Consider the following 15,326-nt stretch of genomic DNA (forward strand, 5'->3'; position numbering starts at 1 on the left):
GAACTAGTTTATTTTTTTAGTTCATTTTATGATGCCTATCCCGCATCCTCGTCGTCGACTCGGCGGAGGACACCTGCTTGATCAGAGGGGCCATGTCCGGGACTGGGCTCCGCCCGGCTGGTATTGGGAGGTGCTACCTTCCGGGGGGCGTAGGTTGGTGAGGAGCAATCCCGATGTTGACCCAATCCTTGTTTGGTGGCGGTCGCGTGGGCCAGTGACGGTACCGAGGCTTCCGGACACCGCGGAGGTGGTACGTCACCGTGTAAGCGAGGAGGATGAGCACGTCCGTCGCTACATGGTTGCGTTGGAGGGCAGGTTCGAGCATACCTGGCAGGTTCTTCGGGGATCTCACTGGAGCAATGATCCTGTGATGGTTCCTTCTCTTTGGGTGTCCACCGCCCGCGACGATACCCGTCGGGCGCTACGGTTCTAGCTGTATCAGTGATGCTATATGTATGAAAGTATTCGAGGAGTATTAGTGATAATATTCGACGATCTACGGACAATAGAGATGATGTAGTTTTGCTTATAATTGAATGCATGCTAATTTGAATACTACTTTATTTTACGATTTGGTTTTGCTTATTGAATGCTCAAATTGGAAAAGTAATCCTACTTTGAATACTATGCAGAAATCTAGGAGTCGCGGGTGGAGCCACGACCCGGGACTAAAGTTGTTTTGGAACGGAGTTCCTGATAGAATAATTCTTTTTTGGTACAAAGTTCAACAAAGTCCTTTTACACTAGACAATGTGACATATAGAAGGGTAGATGAGATCAGGAAAAATAGGATCATTTTCTACACATCTAGAATGTCGCCATTTTGTTAAATCCTTAAAGGTTAAGAGAATCCGTTAGACATATTTTAGAGTTTAGGTTCTAGCCAAGACCCGGGACTCAAGGTCCTCCTATATAAAACGACACTTCGAAGTTTCCAACCCCTCTTATATAGTTTGTTAGTTTATTAGTTAATCAAATGTCCGTTTTTTGCAGAACTATGGATCCACATATCAGGAACCTCGAAGAGGAAGAACTTCTCGAAGATATAATCAAAGACGGCCCCGACGTTGAACCAGCTGAATCTCCATCGTCATATCTAAACCCCTCCGGATATGGAATGGAGGTCGACCGACACGAAGATGAAGCCGATGGGGCAGGAGATAGGTCCAATGACGGAGAAGGTGATAGCTCCACTGATGGAGAAGCCGGTGGAGAAATAATAAAGTCCGGCGAGGTATACATATGAAGTTCGACAATCACTAGTAATATGTGAAAAATATTGGAGATAGCTCTATATTGTATACATATACATTCATTTGACAAATGTTTCTCCCTCTTAGGCCTCCACATCGAGCAAAGCTACAAAACGAGGCCCGACTAGAAAGTTGGATGCACGGACGCATTACACCTTTGAGGTGATATTGCCTACGGGCGAACCCAAGCTTCCTAAGAATGCTGCTGACACATTCAGGAAGCAATGCGGAGTTCTCGTTAGGGATCACGTCCCGATCAGCGTTCGAGAGTGGAACAAGCGCAATGGGGCAGCCGATAGTGACTATGTCGCCGAAAGATACAAAGATAATCTTTGGAATGATCTCATGTCACATTTCAACCTGCCAGAATGTGAGAATGAAGATGCCGCAGACAAACTGAGGGCCAAAGTCAAGCAGTGGACTCTAAAGAAGATGGCCGAACTGTTCCGTAGGTGGAAGAAGAAGCTATGGAAAAACTATCTGAAGACAAAGAAAGTGCCAGTATTCGAGGGGTATCTAGCCAAGCAGGCGAATCACTGGAAGGCATTTCAAGATTACAAGGAGTCAGAAGATGCCCAGGCATTATCAGAAAAGAACAAGAAAAATGCCGACAAGAAGAAATATCACCACAAGCTGGGGCCAGGGGGCTATGAGACTGCCATCCCAAAGTGGGATAAGAAAGAGCAAGATCTGCTAGCTAAAGGCATCATACCTGAACCACTCCGTGATGAGTGGGAATTGAGAGCAAGAAATTGGTTCCTTGCGCATGGTGGTTCGTATGACGAAGAAACAGGGGACCTCATCTAAAGTGACGGTCTTAGGATACCCAGGGATAATTGGAAAAAGATAGTGATAGAAATTAAGGAGGGAAAAAGAAAGTTCATTGCAGATAGAGAGAAAGATTTGCGCGCACTGGTCCTCGGCAATGACGAACATGGAGGACGAGCGCGAGGCTTCGGTCCTTCTTACCCGTGGTGGCTTGGGTTTGCCAGAGACCAAGACACTTACAGAAGCCGAGCAAGAGCGAAGAAGCGGTAGCAGGATGAGGAGAATGACAAGTTCAACGAGTTGCTTGCCAGGATTAACGAGCAACAGAAGCAGATTGATGAGCTTAGAGGAGTAGCGCGCCAGGAAGATCCTGCACTTGATATTACCGGCGCCCCATCTAAGCAGAAAAGCAGCGTGGCTGAATCTGAGGCCCCGCCCGACGATGCACGAAGAATGATAGAGGGCGGTCCCGGCTACCCCGTGGATGGAATCAAGGAGTCAACATCATGTGAACTCCATCAGAAATTCAAGAACATATCCATGAAGGTGGCCTTCGGACAAGCTTTACCTTCTGGCCCTGATGCACGCTGGCATGGCCGTGAGATTCCAGCTGGCTTTGCTAAAGTCGGGGTGGATTAAATCATGGCGGGGTTTCATGATATGGAGCTCGACATAGCTGGACCCGAAGATGAGAGGACACTCGGAGAAGTACTGGGTGGAGTCATCCTATGGGACAAGAACTACATCAAGCTTCCAGGCTCGGCCCCAAGGACAACACCGCCTCCGAGTCGTCGCAGGTCACCTACACGTCCATCACCTCCAAGCCCACCACATGACGTCGGCCAGCACAACACGAGTCCATCTCGATCACCACCGACGGACTTGGGTCGTCCGTCTCCGCCGCCGCCCGCTCCGGATACTAAGCGGAAGCGTGCCAGCAAGAATGCTCCGCCGATGATTTCTAAGCCACGGAGCCCCCCAAAGCGCAAACTGTCGCCCCTCCCAAAGGTACCTCATGCTAATCTTCCTATCAGACCTTATGATCGTACCCCCGAGGAAAACGCCAGGATAGCAAAGGAACATCATGATGCGCAGATGAAAAAGAAGGAACCCGAGCCCCGCCCGGAATACACCGAGAAGCAAATAGCATATGCAAAATACTTCACGACCCTTCCATCACAGTATGACTTACACCATAAGCCTGATGACTATACACGCACATTGCAGAAGGAAGTGAAAAAGAGCAGATCACGTGCAAGTGCAAGTGGGAGGAAATCAAGTTCAACTACAAGCAAAAAAAGATCAAACGTTCCTCAGCTTGGACAACAGTCCAAACAGTCGATCCCACCCCTCAGGGTGTTACCCGAGAATGTCCCCCCTCTGGTGCAGGGGCAAGATTTGGAATTAGCAAAGAAGTGGGCAAATGAATGGGGTATCCCGGTTGAAGACATTCTGGCTTCCCAAGATGACAGGTTACCCAAGGTTGTGGTAGCCCCTAAGCCACAGTTTGTCATGGGAGCGCCTTTGGTCAGCAAAGATGATCTCCCAACAAATATGTGTTACTTGCATACATTGTACTTAAGTGAATCAAAGAATGGGAGAACGATGATCGTGGTGAGTGTCCCATGGCAGTACTACGGCCGCCCCGAAGAAATCCATATCGACTTTGATGAACTCTTCCAGATGTACAATGCCGACGCCCTCGACAAATCGCTTATGAGTTGCTATTGTTTGTAAGTTTTTCAATTCGTTGTCTACATATAACTTGTTTAGTTATTTCAATTCATTTTCTATATATAACTTGTACTCTATTATGCAGAATGAAGATTCTGGATTGTAAAAATAGGAACATCCTAAATATTGGGTTTATTGACCCAGATAAAATACATATAGCGACGCTAACTGATAAACCCAAGGAGACGGAGGAAAACCTTCTAAGGTTTCTAACAGATCAAAATTTCTGTGACCACATACTGTTTCCATACAACTTCAGGTGAGGGTCTTTACTGTGTTGTGTCCATTCACTTATAAGTGTAATTGATAAGTTACTAACACACACACACACACACACACATATATATATATATACATACATACATGTGCAACTTCCATTGGATTCTGTTGGACATTCAAATTGATAAGGGAAGAGTTGATGCCTTCGACCCATTATCGAGACCCTTGGAACAGTTCCAAAGCCTGCAAGACATGCTCCAAGGGTAATTTCAATCATTCTTGCGCTCTATCGGTCTCTTTCGATGATTTTCTGATATATCAATTAGTGAAAAACTTAGCAAATCATTATCCTTGTCGGGCAGGGTTTGGAAGCGGTTCAAGTGCGTGACTCCCGGTATCGAGCCTGAGAAGCTGACCTTTAGAGCGGCTCAGGTAAGTAGTAGTATGATATACTTCTATTTTCAATACATTTATGATGCTAGATTATTATTTTGATTATATATATTCTATTCTCGTAAAGTGCGACCAGCAGCCACGGGGGACGCATCTATGCGAATACTATGTTTGCGAGACCATTCACACGTTTACCTCTGAGCACAAGGATCACAGATTCGACGTAAGCAATGAACATTCACACCTCTATTTTTACCCCTCATTCTTTGTTATCATGATTGATATTCATATTCATCTCCTCTTCTTATATAGTACACGGCCATGAGGGAGAAGTCCCTATCAGAGCAACGCGCGATTGCTGTTGCAGAGGAGCTTGCAACCTTTCTGAGGACGGAAGCTATAGATGACAAAGGACGATTTAGTGTAGCTAGGGGCCATTACTGATGTTGGTCCATGTAATCGAATAGACGGGCTCTAGTCCCGATAATTCAGATCTCCATATAATTGTATATATATGCTCGCTTGTAAGATAAGTTAATCTTATATATATATGCATAATTATTTATATTTAGAATTATATGAAAACTAATTCCCGAACACCAAACGAGGCATCAGTTAATCTCCCGAACACCTAAACCCTAAAACCCTAAAACCCAAAAATAAACAAAATCTGTAACTCTTTAGTCCCGGTCCGTGTAAAGACCCGGGATTAAAGGGCCTGCCCCTGAGGGCGCTCCGAGGCGCCCACGTGGAGCACCTTTGGTCCCGGCTTGGAACAGGACTGGGACTAAAGGTTAGGCCTTTAGTCCCGGCCCATTGGTCCCGGTTGTTGAACGGTGACTAAAGCCCCTTACGGGCCGGGACTATAGGCCTTGTCCCCACTAGTGTATGCTTGCCCCTCCAGTGTCCATTGCCACATTTGCCTCGACAACGTAGACGAGTTTAACACAAGAATTTCACCGCTCCCTCTCTACCCCGACAACACGAGCACCGCCACGACCTCTGTGACTTTTCCCACCGCGCTTGACACCCAACGACGCCGCCCCTAGACACGTCAACAATGAGCCGCAAGCTAAATTAAATCACAAACGTCAAAAATAAGAAAACTAGTAACGTCAAAAATAAGAAAACGAGGTCATATAGATCACGCTCCCGCGTCATCCTTGTCACGTGGCGCTAAAATATTTAAAAAGGGGAATGCAACACAAGGACTTCCGAGGAGGTCACCCATCCAAGTACTACTCTCGCTTCCCCATCCTAGTACTACTCTCGCCCAAGCACGCTTAACTTCGGAGTTCTGATGGGATCCGGTGCTTTAGTGCTGGTATGATCGCATCTGACATGCAACTATCTATTTGTTCCTTATGCTTACCCCTCCCATGTCCATTGCCACATTTGCCTCGACAACGGAGACGAGTTTAACACAAGAATTTCAGCGCTCCCTCTCTACCCCGACAACACGAGCACCGCCACGACCTCTGTGACTTTTCCCACCGCGCTTGACACCCGACGACGACGCCCCTAGACACGTCAACAATGAGACGCAAGCTAAAACATATCACAAACGTCAAAAATAAGAAAACGAGGTCATATAGATCACGCTCCCGCGTCATCCTTGTCACGTGGCGCAAAAATATTTTAAAAGGGGAATGCAACACAAGGACTTCCGAGGAGGTCACCCATCCAAGTACTACTCTCGCTTCCCCATCCTAGTACTACTCTCGCCCAAGCACGCTTAACTTCGGAGTTCTGATGGGATCCGGTGCTTTAGTGCTGGTATGATCGCATCCGACATGCAACTATCTATTTGTTCCTTATGCTTACCCCTCCCATGTCCATTGCCATATTTGCCTCGAGAACGGAGACGAGTTTAACACAAGAATTTCACCGCTCCCTCTCTACCCCGACAACACGAGCACCGCCACGACCTCTATGACTTTTCCCACCGCGCTTGACACCCGACGACGACGCCCCTAGACACGTCAACAATGAGACGCAAGCTAAAACATATCACAAACGTCAAAAATAAGAAAACTAGTAAACGTTAAAAATAAGAAAACGAGGTCATATAGATCACGCTCCCGCGTCATCCTTGTCATGTGGCGCAAAAATATTTAAAAAGGGGACTGCAACACGAGGACTTCCCAGGAGATCACCCATCCTAGTACTACTCTCGTTCAAGCACGCTTAACTTCGGAGTTTTGATGCGATCCGGTGCTTTAGTGCTAGTATGATCGCATCCGACATGCAGCTATCTATTTGTTCCTTATGCTTGCCCCTCCCGTGTCCATTGCCACATTTGCCTCGACAACGGAGACGAGTTTAACACAAGAATTTCACCGCTCCCTCTCTACCCGAACAACACGAGCACCGCCACGACCTGTGTGACTTTTCCCACCGCGCTTGACACCCGACGACGCCGCCCCTAGACACGTCAACAATGAGACGCAAGCTAAAACATATCACAAACGTCAAAAACAAGAAAACTAGTAAACGTTAAAAATAAGAAAACGAGGTCATATAGATCACGCTCCCGCGTCATCCTTGTCACGTGGCGCAAAAATATTTAAAAAGGGGAATGCAACACGAGGACTTCCCAGGAGATCACCCATCCTAGTACTAATCTCGCCCAAGCACGCTTAACTTCCGAGTTCTGATGCGATCCGGTGCTTTAGTGCTACTATGATCGCATCCGACATGCAGCTATCTATTTGTTCCTTATGCTTGCCCCTCCCGTGTCCATTGCCACATTTGCTTCGACAACGGAGACGAGTTTAACACAAGAATTTCACCGCTCCCTCTCTACCCGAACAACACGAGCACCGCCACGACCTGTGTGATTTTTCCCACCGCGCTTGACACCCGACGACGCCGCCCCTAGACACGTCAACAATGAGACGCAAGGTAAAACATATCACAAACGTCAAAAACAAGAAAACTAGTAAACGTCAAAAATAAGAAAACGAGGTCATATAGATCACGCTCCCGCGTCATCCTTGTCACGTGGCGCAAAAATATTTAAAAAGGGGAATGCAACACGAGGACTTCCCAGGAGGTCACCCATCCTAGTACTACTCTCGGCCAAACACGCTTTACTTAGGAGTTCTAATGGGATCCGGTGCTTTAGTGCTGGTATGATCGCATCCGACAGGCAACTATCTATTTGTTCCTTATGCTTTCCCCTCCCGTGTCCATTACCACATTTGCCTCGACAACAGAGACGAGTTTAACACAAGAATTTCACCGCTCCCTCTCTAACCCGACAACACGAGCACCGCCACGACCTCTGTGACTTTTCCCACCGCGCTTGACACCCGACGACGCCGCCCCTAGACACGTCAACAATGAGACGCAAGGTAAAACATATCACAAACGTCAAAAATAAGAAAACTAGTAAACGTCAAAAATAAGAAAACGAGGTCATATAGATCATGCTCCCGCGTCATCCTTGTCACGTGGCGCCAAAATATTTAAAAACGGGAATGCAACACGAGGACTTCCCAGGAGGTCACCCATCCTAGTACTACTCTCGCCCAAGAACGCTTAACTTCGGAGTGCTCATGGGATCCGGTGCTGGTTTGATCGCATACGACACACAACTATCTATTTGTTCCTTATGCTTTCCCTCCCGTGTCCATTGCCACAATTTGCCTCGACAACGGAGACGAGTTTAACACAAGAATTTCACCGCTCCCTCTCTACCCCGACAACACGAGCACCGCCATGACCTCTGTGACATTTTCCACCGCGCTTGACACCCGACGACGCCGCCCTAGCCACGTCAACAATGAGACGCAAGCTAAAACATATCACAAACGTCCAAATAAGAAAACTAGTAAACGTCAAAAATAAGAAAACGAGGTCATATAGATCACGCTCCCGCGTCATCCTTGTCACGTGGCGCAAAAATATTTAAACAGGGGAATGCAACACGAGGACTTCCGAGGAGGTGACCCATCCTAGTAGTACTCTCGCCCAAGCACGCTTAACTTCAGAGTTCTGATGGGATTCGGTGCTTTAGTGATGGTATGATCGCATCCGACATGCAACTATCTATTTGTTCCTTATGCTTGCCCCTCCCGTGTCCATTGCCACATTTGCCTCGACAACGGAGACGAGTTTAACACAAGAATATCACCGCTCCCTCTCTACCCTGATAACACGAGCACCGCCACGACCTCTGTGACTTTTCCCACCGCGCTTGACACCCAACGATGCCGCCCTTAGACGCGTTAAAAATGAGACGCAAGCTAAAACATTTCACAAACGTCAAAAATTAGAAAACTAGTAAACGTCAAAAATAAGAAAACGAGGTCATATAGATCACGCTCCCGCGTCATCCTTGTCACGTAGTGCAAAAATATTTAAAAAGGGGAATGCAAAACGAGGACTTCCCAGGAGGTCGCCCATCCTAGTACTACTCTCGCCCAAGCACGCTTAACTTCGGAGTTCGGATGGGATCTGGTGCTTTAGTGCTGGTATGATCGCATCCGACATGCGACTATCTATTTGTTCGTTATGCTTGCCCTTCCGTGTCCATTGCCACATTTGCCTCGACAACGGAGACGAATTTAACACAAGAATTTCACCGCTCCCTCTCTACCCCGACAACACGAGCACCGCCATGACCTATGTGACTTTTCCCACCGCGCTTGACACCCGACGACGCCGCCCCTAGAAACGTCAACAATGAGACACAAGCTAAAACATATCACAAACGTCAAAAATAAGAAAACTTGTAAACGTCAAAAATAAGAAAACGAGGTCATATAGATCACGCTCCCGCGTCATCCTTGTCACGTGGCGCAAAAATATTTAAAAAGGGGGATGCAACACGAGGACTTCCCACGAGGTCACGCATCCTAGTACTACTCTCGCCCAAGCACGCATAACTTCGGAGTTCTCATGGGATCCGGTGTTTAGTGATGGTATGATCGCATCCGACATGCAACTATCTATTTGTTCCTTATGCTTGCCCCTCCCGTGTCCATTGCCACATTTGCCTCGACAACGGAAACGAGTTTAACACAAGAATTTCACCGCTCCCTCTCTACCCCGACAACACGAGCACCGCCACGACCTTTGTGACTTTTCCCACCGCGCTTGACACCCGACGACGCCGCCCCTAGACACGTCAAAAATGAGACGCAAGCTAAAACATATCACAAACGTCAAAAATAAGAAAACTAGTAAACGTCAAAAATAAGAAAACGAGGTCATATAGATTACGCTCCCGCGTCATCCTTGTCACATGGTGCAAAAATATTTAAAAAGGGGAATGCAACACAAGGAATTCCCAGGAAGTCACCCATCCTAGTACTACTCTCGCCCAAGCACGCTTAACTTCGGAGGTCTGATGGGATCCGGTGCTTTAGTGCTGGTATGATCACATCCGACATGCAACTATCTATTTGTTCCTTATGCTTGCCCCTCCCGTGTCCATTGCCACATTTGCCTCGACAACGGAGACGAATTTAACACAAGAATTTCACCGCTCCCTCTCTACCCCGACAACACGAGCACCGCCACGACCTCTGTGACTTTTCCCACCGCGCTTGACACCCGACGACGCCGCCCCTAGACACGTCAACAATGAGACGCAAGCTAAAACATATCACAAACGTCAAAAATGAGAAAACGAGGTCATATAGATCACGCTCCTGCGTCATCCTTGTCACATGGCGCAAAAATATTTAAAAAGGGGGATGCAACACGAGGACTTCCCAGGTGGTTACCCAACCTAGTACTACTCTCGCCCAAGCACGCCTAACTTCGGAGTTCTGATGGGATCCGGTGCTTTAGTGCTGGTATGATCGCATCCGACATGCGACTATCTATTTGTTCCTTATGCTTGCCCCTCCCGTGTCCATTGCCACATTTGCCTCGACAACGGAGACGAGTTTAACACAAGAATTTCACCGCTCCCTCTCTACCCCGACATCACGAGCACCGCCACGACCTCTGTGACTTTTCCCACCGCGCTTGACACCCGACGACGCCGCCCCCTAGACACGTCAACAATGAGACGCAAGCTAAAACATATCACAAACGTCAAAAATAAGAAAACTAGTAAACGTCAAAAATAGGAAAACGAGGTCATATAGATCACGCTCCCGCGTCATCCTTGTCACGTGGTGCAAAAATATATAAAAAGGGGAATGCAACACGAGGACTTCCGAGGAGGTCACCCATCCTAGTACTACTCTCGCCCAAGCACGCTTAACTTCGGAGTTCTGATCGGATGCGGTGATTTAGTGCTGGTATGATCGCATCCAACATGCAACTATCTATTTGTTCCTTATGCTTGCCCCTCCCGTGTCCATTGCCACATTTGCCTCGACAACGAAGACGAGTTTGACACAAGAATTTCACCGCTCCCTCTCTACCCCGACAACACGAGCACCGCCATGACCTCCGTGACTTTTCCCACCGCGCTTGAGACCCGGCGACGCCACCCCTAGACACGTCAACAATGAGACGCAAGCTAAAAGATATCACAAACGTCAAAAATGAGAAAACTAGTAAACGTAAAAAATAAGAAAACGAGGTCATATAGATCACGCTCCCGCGTCATCCTTGTCACGTGGCGCAAAAATATTTAAAAAGGGGAATGCAACACAAGGACATCCCAGGAGGTCACCCATCCTAGTACTACTCTCGCCCAAGCACACTTAACTTTGGAGTTCTCATGGGATCCGGTGCTTTAGAACTGGTATGATTGCATCCGACATGCAACTATCTATTTGTTCCTTATGCTTGCCCCACCCGTGTCCATTGCCACATTTGCCTCGACAACGGAGACGAGTTTAACACAAGAATTTCACCGCTCCCTCTCTACCCCGACAACACGAGCACCGCCACGACCTCTGTGACTTTTCCCACCGCGCTTGACACCCGACGATGCCGCCCCTAGACACGTCAACAATGAGACGCAAGCTGAAACATATCACAAACGTCAAAAATAAGAAAACTAGTAAACATCAAAAATAAGAAAACGAGGTCATATAGATCATGCTCCCGCGTCGTCCTTGTCACGTGGCGCAAAAATATTTAAAAAGGGGAATGCAACACGAGGACTTCCGAGGAGGTCACCCATCCTAGTACTACTCTCGCCCAAGCACGCTTAACTTCGGAGTTCTGATGGGATCCGGTGCTTTAGTGCTGGTATGATCGCATCAGACATGCGACTATCTATTTGTTCCTTATGCTTGCCCCTCCCGTGTCCATTGCCACATTTGCCTCGACAACGGAGACGAGTTTAACACAATAATTTCACCGCTCCCTCTCTACCCCGACAACACGAGCACCGCCACGACCTCTCTGACTTTTCCCACCGCGCTTGACACCCGACGACGCTGCCCCTAGACACGTCAACGATGAGACGCAAGCTAAAACATATCACAAACGTCAAAAATAAGAAAACTAGTAAACATCAAAAATAAGAAAACGAGGTCATATAGATCATGCTCCCGCGTCGTCCTTGTCACGTGGCGCAAAAATATTTAAAAAGGGGAATGCAACACGAGGACTTCCGAGGAGGTCACCCATCCTAGTACTACTCTCGCCCAAGCACGCTTATCTTCGGAGTTCTGATGGGATCCGGTGCTTTAGTGCTGGTATGATCGCATCCGACATGCGACTATCTATTTGTTCCTTATGCTTGCCCCTCCCGTGTCTATTGCCACATTTGCCTCGACAACAGAGACGCGTTTAACACAAGAATTTCACCGCTCCCTCTCTACCCCGACATCACGAGCACCGCCACGACCTCTCTGCCTTTTCCCACCGCGCTTGACACCCGACGACGCCGCCCCTAGACACGTCAACAATGAGACGCATGTTAAAACATATCACAAACGTCAAAAATAAGAAAACTAGTAAACATCAAAATTTGGAAAACGAGGTCATATAGATCACGCTCCCGCGTCATCCTTGTCACGTGGCGCAAAAATATTTAAAAAGGGGAATGCAACACGAGGACTTCCCAGGAGGTCACCCATCCGCCGCCCCTAGACACGTCAACAATGAGACGCAAGCTAAAACATATCACAAACGTAAAAAATAAGTAAACTAGTAAACGTCAAAAATAGGAAAACGAGGTCATATAGATCACGCTCCCGCGTCATCCTTGTCACATGGCGCAAAAATATTTAAAAAGGGGAGTGCAACACGAGGACTTCCCAGGAGGTCACCCATCCTAGTAGTACTCTCGCCAAAGCACGCTTAACTTTGGAGTTTTGATGGGATCCGGTGCTTTAGTGCTCGTATGATCGCATCCGACATGCAACTATCTATTTGTTCCTTATGCTTGCCCCTCCCGTGTCCATTGCCACATTTGCCTCGACAACGGAGACGAGTTTAACACAAGAATTTCACCGCTCCCTCTCTACCCCGACATCATGAGCACCGCCACGACCTCTGTGACTTTTCCCACCGCGCTTGACAACCGACGACGCCGCCCCTAGACACGTCAACAATGAGACGCAAGCTAAAACATATCACAAACGTCAAAAATAAGAAAACTAATAAACGTCAAAAATAGGAAAACGAGGTCATATAGATCACGCTCCCGCGTCATCCTTGTCACGTGGCGCAAAAATATTTAAAAAGGGGAATGCAACACGAGGACTTCCGAGGAGGTCACCCATCCTAGTACTACTCTCGCCCAAGCACGCTTAACTTCGAAGTTCTAATCGGATCCGGTGATTTAGTGCTGGTATGATTGCATCCGACATGCAACTATCTATTTGTTCCTTATGCTTGCCCCTCCCGTGTCCATTGCCACATTTGCCTCGACAACTGAGACGAGTTTAACACAAGAATTTCACCGCTCCCTCTCTACCCCGACAACACGAGCACCGCCACGACCTCTGTGACTTTTCCCAGCGCGCTTGATACCCAACGACGCCTCCCCTAGGCACGTCACCAATGAGACGCAAGCTAGAACATATCACAAATGTCAAAAATAAGAAAACTAGTAAATGTCCAAAATAAGAAAACGAGGTCATATAGATCACGCTCCCGCGTCATCCTTGTCACGTGGTGCAAAAATATTTAAAAAGGGGAATGCAACACGAGGACTTCCGAGGAGGTCACCCATCCTAGTGCTACTCTCGCCCAAGCAAGCTTAACTTCAGAGTTCTGATCGGATCCGGTGCTTTCGTGCTGGTATGATCGCATCCGACATGCAACTATCTATTTGTTCCTTATGCTTGCCCCTCCCGTGTCCATTGCCACATTTGCCTCGACAACGAAGACGAATTTAACACAAGAATTTCACCGCTCCCTCTCTACCCCGACAACACGAGCACTGCCACGACCTCTGTGACTTTTCCCACCGCGCTTGACACCCGACGACGCCGCCCCTAGACACGTCACCAATGAGACGCAAGCTAAAACATATCACAAACGTCAAAAATAAGAAAACTAGTAAACGTCAAAAATTAGAAAACGAGGTCATATAGATCACGCTCCCGCGTCATCCTTGTCACGTGGCGCAAAAATATTTAAAAAGGGGAGTGCAACACGAGGACTTCCCAAGAGGTCACCCATCCTAGTAGTACTCTCGCCAAAGCACGCTTAACTTTGGAGTTTTGATGGGATCCGGTGCTTTAGTGCTCGTATAATCGCATCCGACATGCAACTATCTATTTTTTCCTTATGCTTGCCCCTCCCGTGTCCATTTCCACATTTGTCTCGACAACAGAGACGAGTTTAACACAAGAATTTCACTGCTCCCTCTCTACCCCGACAACACGAGCACCGCCACGACCTCAGTGACTTTTCCCAGCGCGCTTGACACCCAACGACGCCTCCCCTAGACACGTCAACAATGAGGCGCAAGCTAAAACATATCACAAACGTCAAAAATAAGAGGGGAATGCAACACGAGGACTTCCTAGGAGGTCACCCATCCTAGTACTACTCTCGCCCAAGCACGCTTAACTTCGGAGTTCTGATGGGATCCGGTGCTTTAGTGCTGGTATGATCGCATCCGACATGCGACTATCTATTTGTTCCTTATGCTTGCCCCACCCGTGTCCATTGCCACATTTGCCTCGACAACTTAGACGAGTTTAACACAAGAATTTCACCACTCCCTCTCTACCCCGACAACACGAGCACCGCCACGACCTCTGTGACTTTTCCCACCGCACTTGACACCCGACGATGCCGCCCCTAGACACGTCAACAATGAGACGCAAGCTGAAACATATCACAAACGTCAAAAATAAGAAAACTAGTAAACATCAAAAATAAGAAAACGAGGTCATATAGATCATGCTCCCGCGTCGTCCTTGTCACGTGGCGCAAAAATATTTAAAAAGGGGAATGCAACACGAGGACTTCCGAGGAGGTCACCCATCCTAGTACTAGTCTCGCCCAAGCACGCTTAACTTCGGAGTTCTGATGGGATCCGGTGCTTTAGTGCTGGTATGATCGCATCCGACATTCGATTATCTATTTGTTCCTTATGCTTGCCCCTCCCGTGTCCATTGCCACATTTGCCTCGACAACGGAGACGAGTTTAACACAAGAATTTCACCGCTCCCTCTCTACTCCGACAACACGAGCACCGCCACGACCTCTCTGACTTTTCCCACCGCGCTTGACACCCGACGACGACGCCCCTAGACACGTCAACAATGAGACGCAAGCTAAAACATATCACAAACGTCAAAAATAAGAAAACTAGTAAACATCAAAAATAAGAAAACGAGGTCATATAGATCATGCTCCCGCGTCGTCCTTGTCACGTGGCGCAAAAATATTTAAAAAGGGGAATGCAACACGAGGACTTCCGAGGAGGTCACCCATCCTAGTACTACTCTCGCCCAAGCACGCTTATCTTCGGAGTTCTGATGGGATCCGGTGCTTTAGTGCTGGTATGATCGCATCCGACATGCGACTATCTATTTGTTCCTTATGCTTGCCCCTCCCGTGTCCATTGCCACATTT

At 47.7% G+C, this 15,326-nt stretch overlaps 19 non-coding genes and 3 pseudogenes across 19 annotated transcripts; all 22 read right to left on the bottom strand.

Annotated features, from left to right (window-relative positions):
• Positions 1 to 5,561: 5,561 nt before the first annotated feature.
• On the bottom strand, positions 5,562 to 5,705 carry LOC123413973 (annotated as a pseudogene).
• Positions 5,706 to 6,013: 308 nt separating this feature from the next.
• On the bottom strand, positions 6,014 to 6,157 carry LOC123413856 (annotated as a pseudogene).
• Positions 6,158 to 6,490: 333 nt separating this feature from the next.
• LOC123414085 lies at positions 6,491 to 6,609 on the bottom strand. Its single transcript, XR_006614167.1, has one exon. It is a non-coding gene; the product is annotated as a 5S ribosomal RNA (ribosomal RNA).
• A 333-nt stretch (positions 6,610 to 6,942) lies between these two features.
• Positions 6,943 to 7,061, bottom strand: LOC123413930. The gene has a single exon (XR_006614033.1). It is a non-coding gene; the product is annotated as a 5S ribosomal RNA (ribosomal RNA).
• Positions 7,062 to 7,394: 333 nt separating this feature from the next.
• Positions 7,395 to 7,513, bottom strand: LOC123414992. The gene has a single exon (XR_006614899.1). It is a non-coding gene; the product is annotated as a 5S ribosomal RNA (ribosomal RNA).
• A 333-nt stretch (positions 7,514 to 7,846) lies between these two features.
• On the bottom strand, positions 7,847 to 7,957 carry LOC123414234 (annotated as a pseudogene).
• A 331-nt stretch (positions 7,958 to 8,288) lies between these two features.
• On the bottom strand, positions 8,289 to 8,407 carry LOC123414029. The gene has a single exon (XR_006614120.1). It is a non-coding gene; the product is annotated as a 5S ribosomal RNA (ribosomal RNA).
• A 333-nt stretch (positions 8,408 to 8,740) lies between these two features.
• LOC123413715 lies at positions 8,741 to 8,859 on the bottom strand. Its single transcript, XR_006613834.1, has one exon. It is a non-coding gene; the product is annotated as a 5S ribosomal RNA (ribosomal RNA).
• A 332-nt stretch (positions 8,860 to 9,191) lies between these two features.
• LOC123414121 lies at positions 9,192 to 9,309 on the bottom strand. The gene has a single exon (XR_006614200.1). It is a non-coding gene; the product is annotated as a 5S ribosomal RNA (ribosomal RNA).
• Positions 9,310 to 9,642: 333 nt separating this feature from the next.
• Positions 9,643 to 9,761, bottom strand: LOC123414524. Its single transcript, XR_006614461.1, has one exon. It is a non-coding gene; the product is annotated as a 5S ribosomal RNA (ribosomal RNA).
• Positions 9,762 to 10,069: 308 nt separating this feature from the next.
• LOC123414215 lies at positions 10,070 to 10,188 on the bottom strand. The gene has a single exon (XR_006614272.1). It is a non-coding gene; the product is annotated as a 5S ribosomal RNA (ribosomal RNA).
• Positions 10,189 to 10,522: 334 nt separating this feature from the next.
• On the bottom strand, positions 10,523 to 10,641 carry LOC123413781. The gene has a single exon (XR_006613895.1). It is a non-coding gene; the product is annotated as a 5S ribosomal RNA (ribosomal RNA).
• Positions 10,642 to 10,974: 333 nt separating this feature from the next.
• LOC123413878 lies at positions 10,975 to 11,093 on the bottom strand. The gene has a single exon (XR_006613987.1). It is a non-coding gene; the product is annotated as a 5S ribosomal RNA (ribosomal RNA).
• A 333-nt stretch (positions 11,094 to 11,426) lies between these two features.
• Positions 11,427 to 11,545, bottom strand: LOC123414806. The gene has a single exon (XR_006614726.1). It is a non-coding gene; the product is annotated as a 5S ribosomal RNA (ribosomal RNA).
• A 333-nt stretch (positions 11,546 to 11,878) lies between these two features.
• LOC123414973 lies at positions 11,879 to 11,997 on the bottom strand. Its single transcript, XR_006614882.1, has one exon. It is a non-coding gene; the product is annotated as a 5S ribosomal RNA (ribosomal RNA).
• Positions 11,998 to 12,526: 529 nt separating this feature from the next.
• Positions 12,527 to 12,645, bottom strand: LOC123413875. The gene has a single exon (XR_006613984.1). It is a non-coding gene; the product is annotated as a 5S ribosomal RNA (ribosomal RNA).
• Positions 12,646 to 12,978: 333 nt separating this feature from the next.
• Positions 12,979 to 13,097, bottom strand: LOC123414959. Its single transcript, XR_006614868.1, has one exon. It is a non-coding gene; the product is annotated as a 5S ribosomal RNA (ribosomal RNA).
• Positions 13,098 to 13,430: 333 nt separating this feature from the next.
• LOC123413843 lies at positions 13,431 to 13,549 on the bottom strand. The gene has a single exon (XR_006613955.1). It is a non-coding gene; the product is annotated as a 5S ribosomal RNA (ribosomal RNA).
• A 333-nt stretch (positions 13,550 to 13,882) lies between these two features.
• Positions 13,883 to 14,001, bottom strand: LOC123413982. Its single transcript, XR_006614078.1, has one exon. It is a non-coding gene; the product is annotated as a 5S ribosomal RNA (ribosomal RNA).
• Positions 14,002 to 14,244: 243 nt separating this feature from the next.
• LOC123414848 lies at positions 14,245 to 14,363 on the bottom strand. The gene has a single exon (XR_006614765.1). It is a non-coding gene; the product is annotated as a 5S ribosomal RNA (ribosomal RNA).
• A 333-nt stretch (positions 14,364 to 14,696) lies between these two features.
• LOC123414711 lies at positions 14,697 to 14,815 on the bottom strand. Its single transcript, XR_006614637.1, has one exon. It is a non-coding gene; the product is annotated as a 5S ribosomal RNA (ribosomal RNA).
• A 333-nt stretch (positions 14,816 to 15,148) lies between these two features.
• On the bottom strand, positions 15,149 to 15,267 carry LOC123414985. Its single transcript, XR_006614893.1, has one exon. It is a non-coding gene; the product is annotated as a 5S ribosomal RNA (ribosomal RNA).
• Between the last annotated feature and the right edge of the window lie 59 nt (positions 15,268 to 15,326).

This window comes from Hordeum vulgare, chromosome 7H (assembly GCF_904849725.1).
Source record: "Hordeum vulgare subsp. vulgare chromosome 7H, MorexV3_pseudomolecules_assembly, whole genome shotgun sequence".
In the NCBI taxonomy this organism is placed as follows: domain Eukaryota; kingdom Viridiplantae; phylum Streptophyta; class Magnoliopsida; order Poales; family Poaceae; genus Hordeum; species Hordeum vulgare.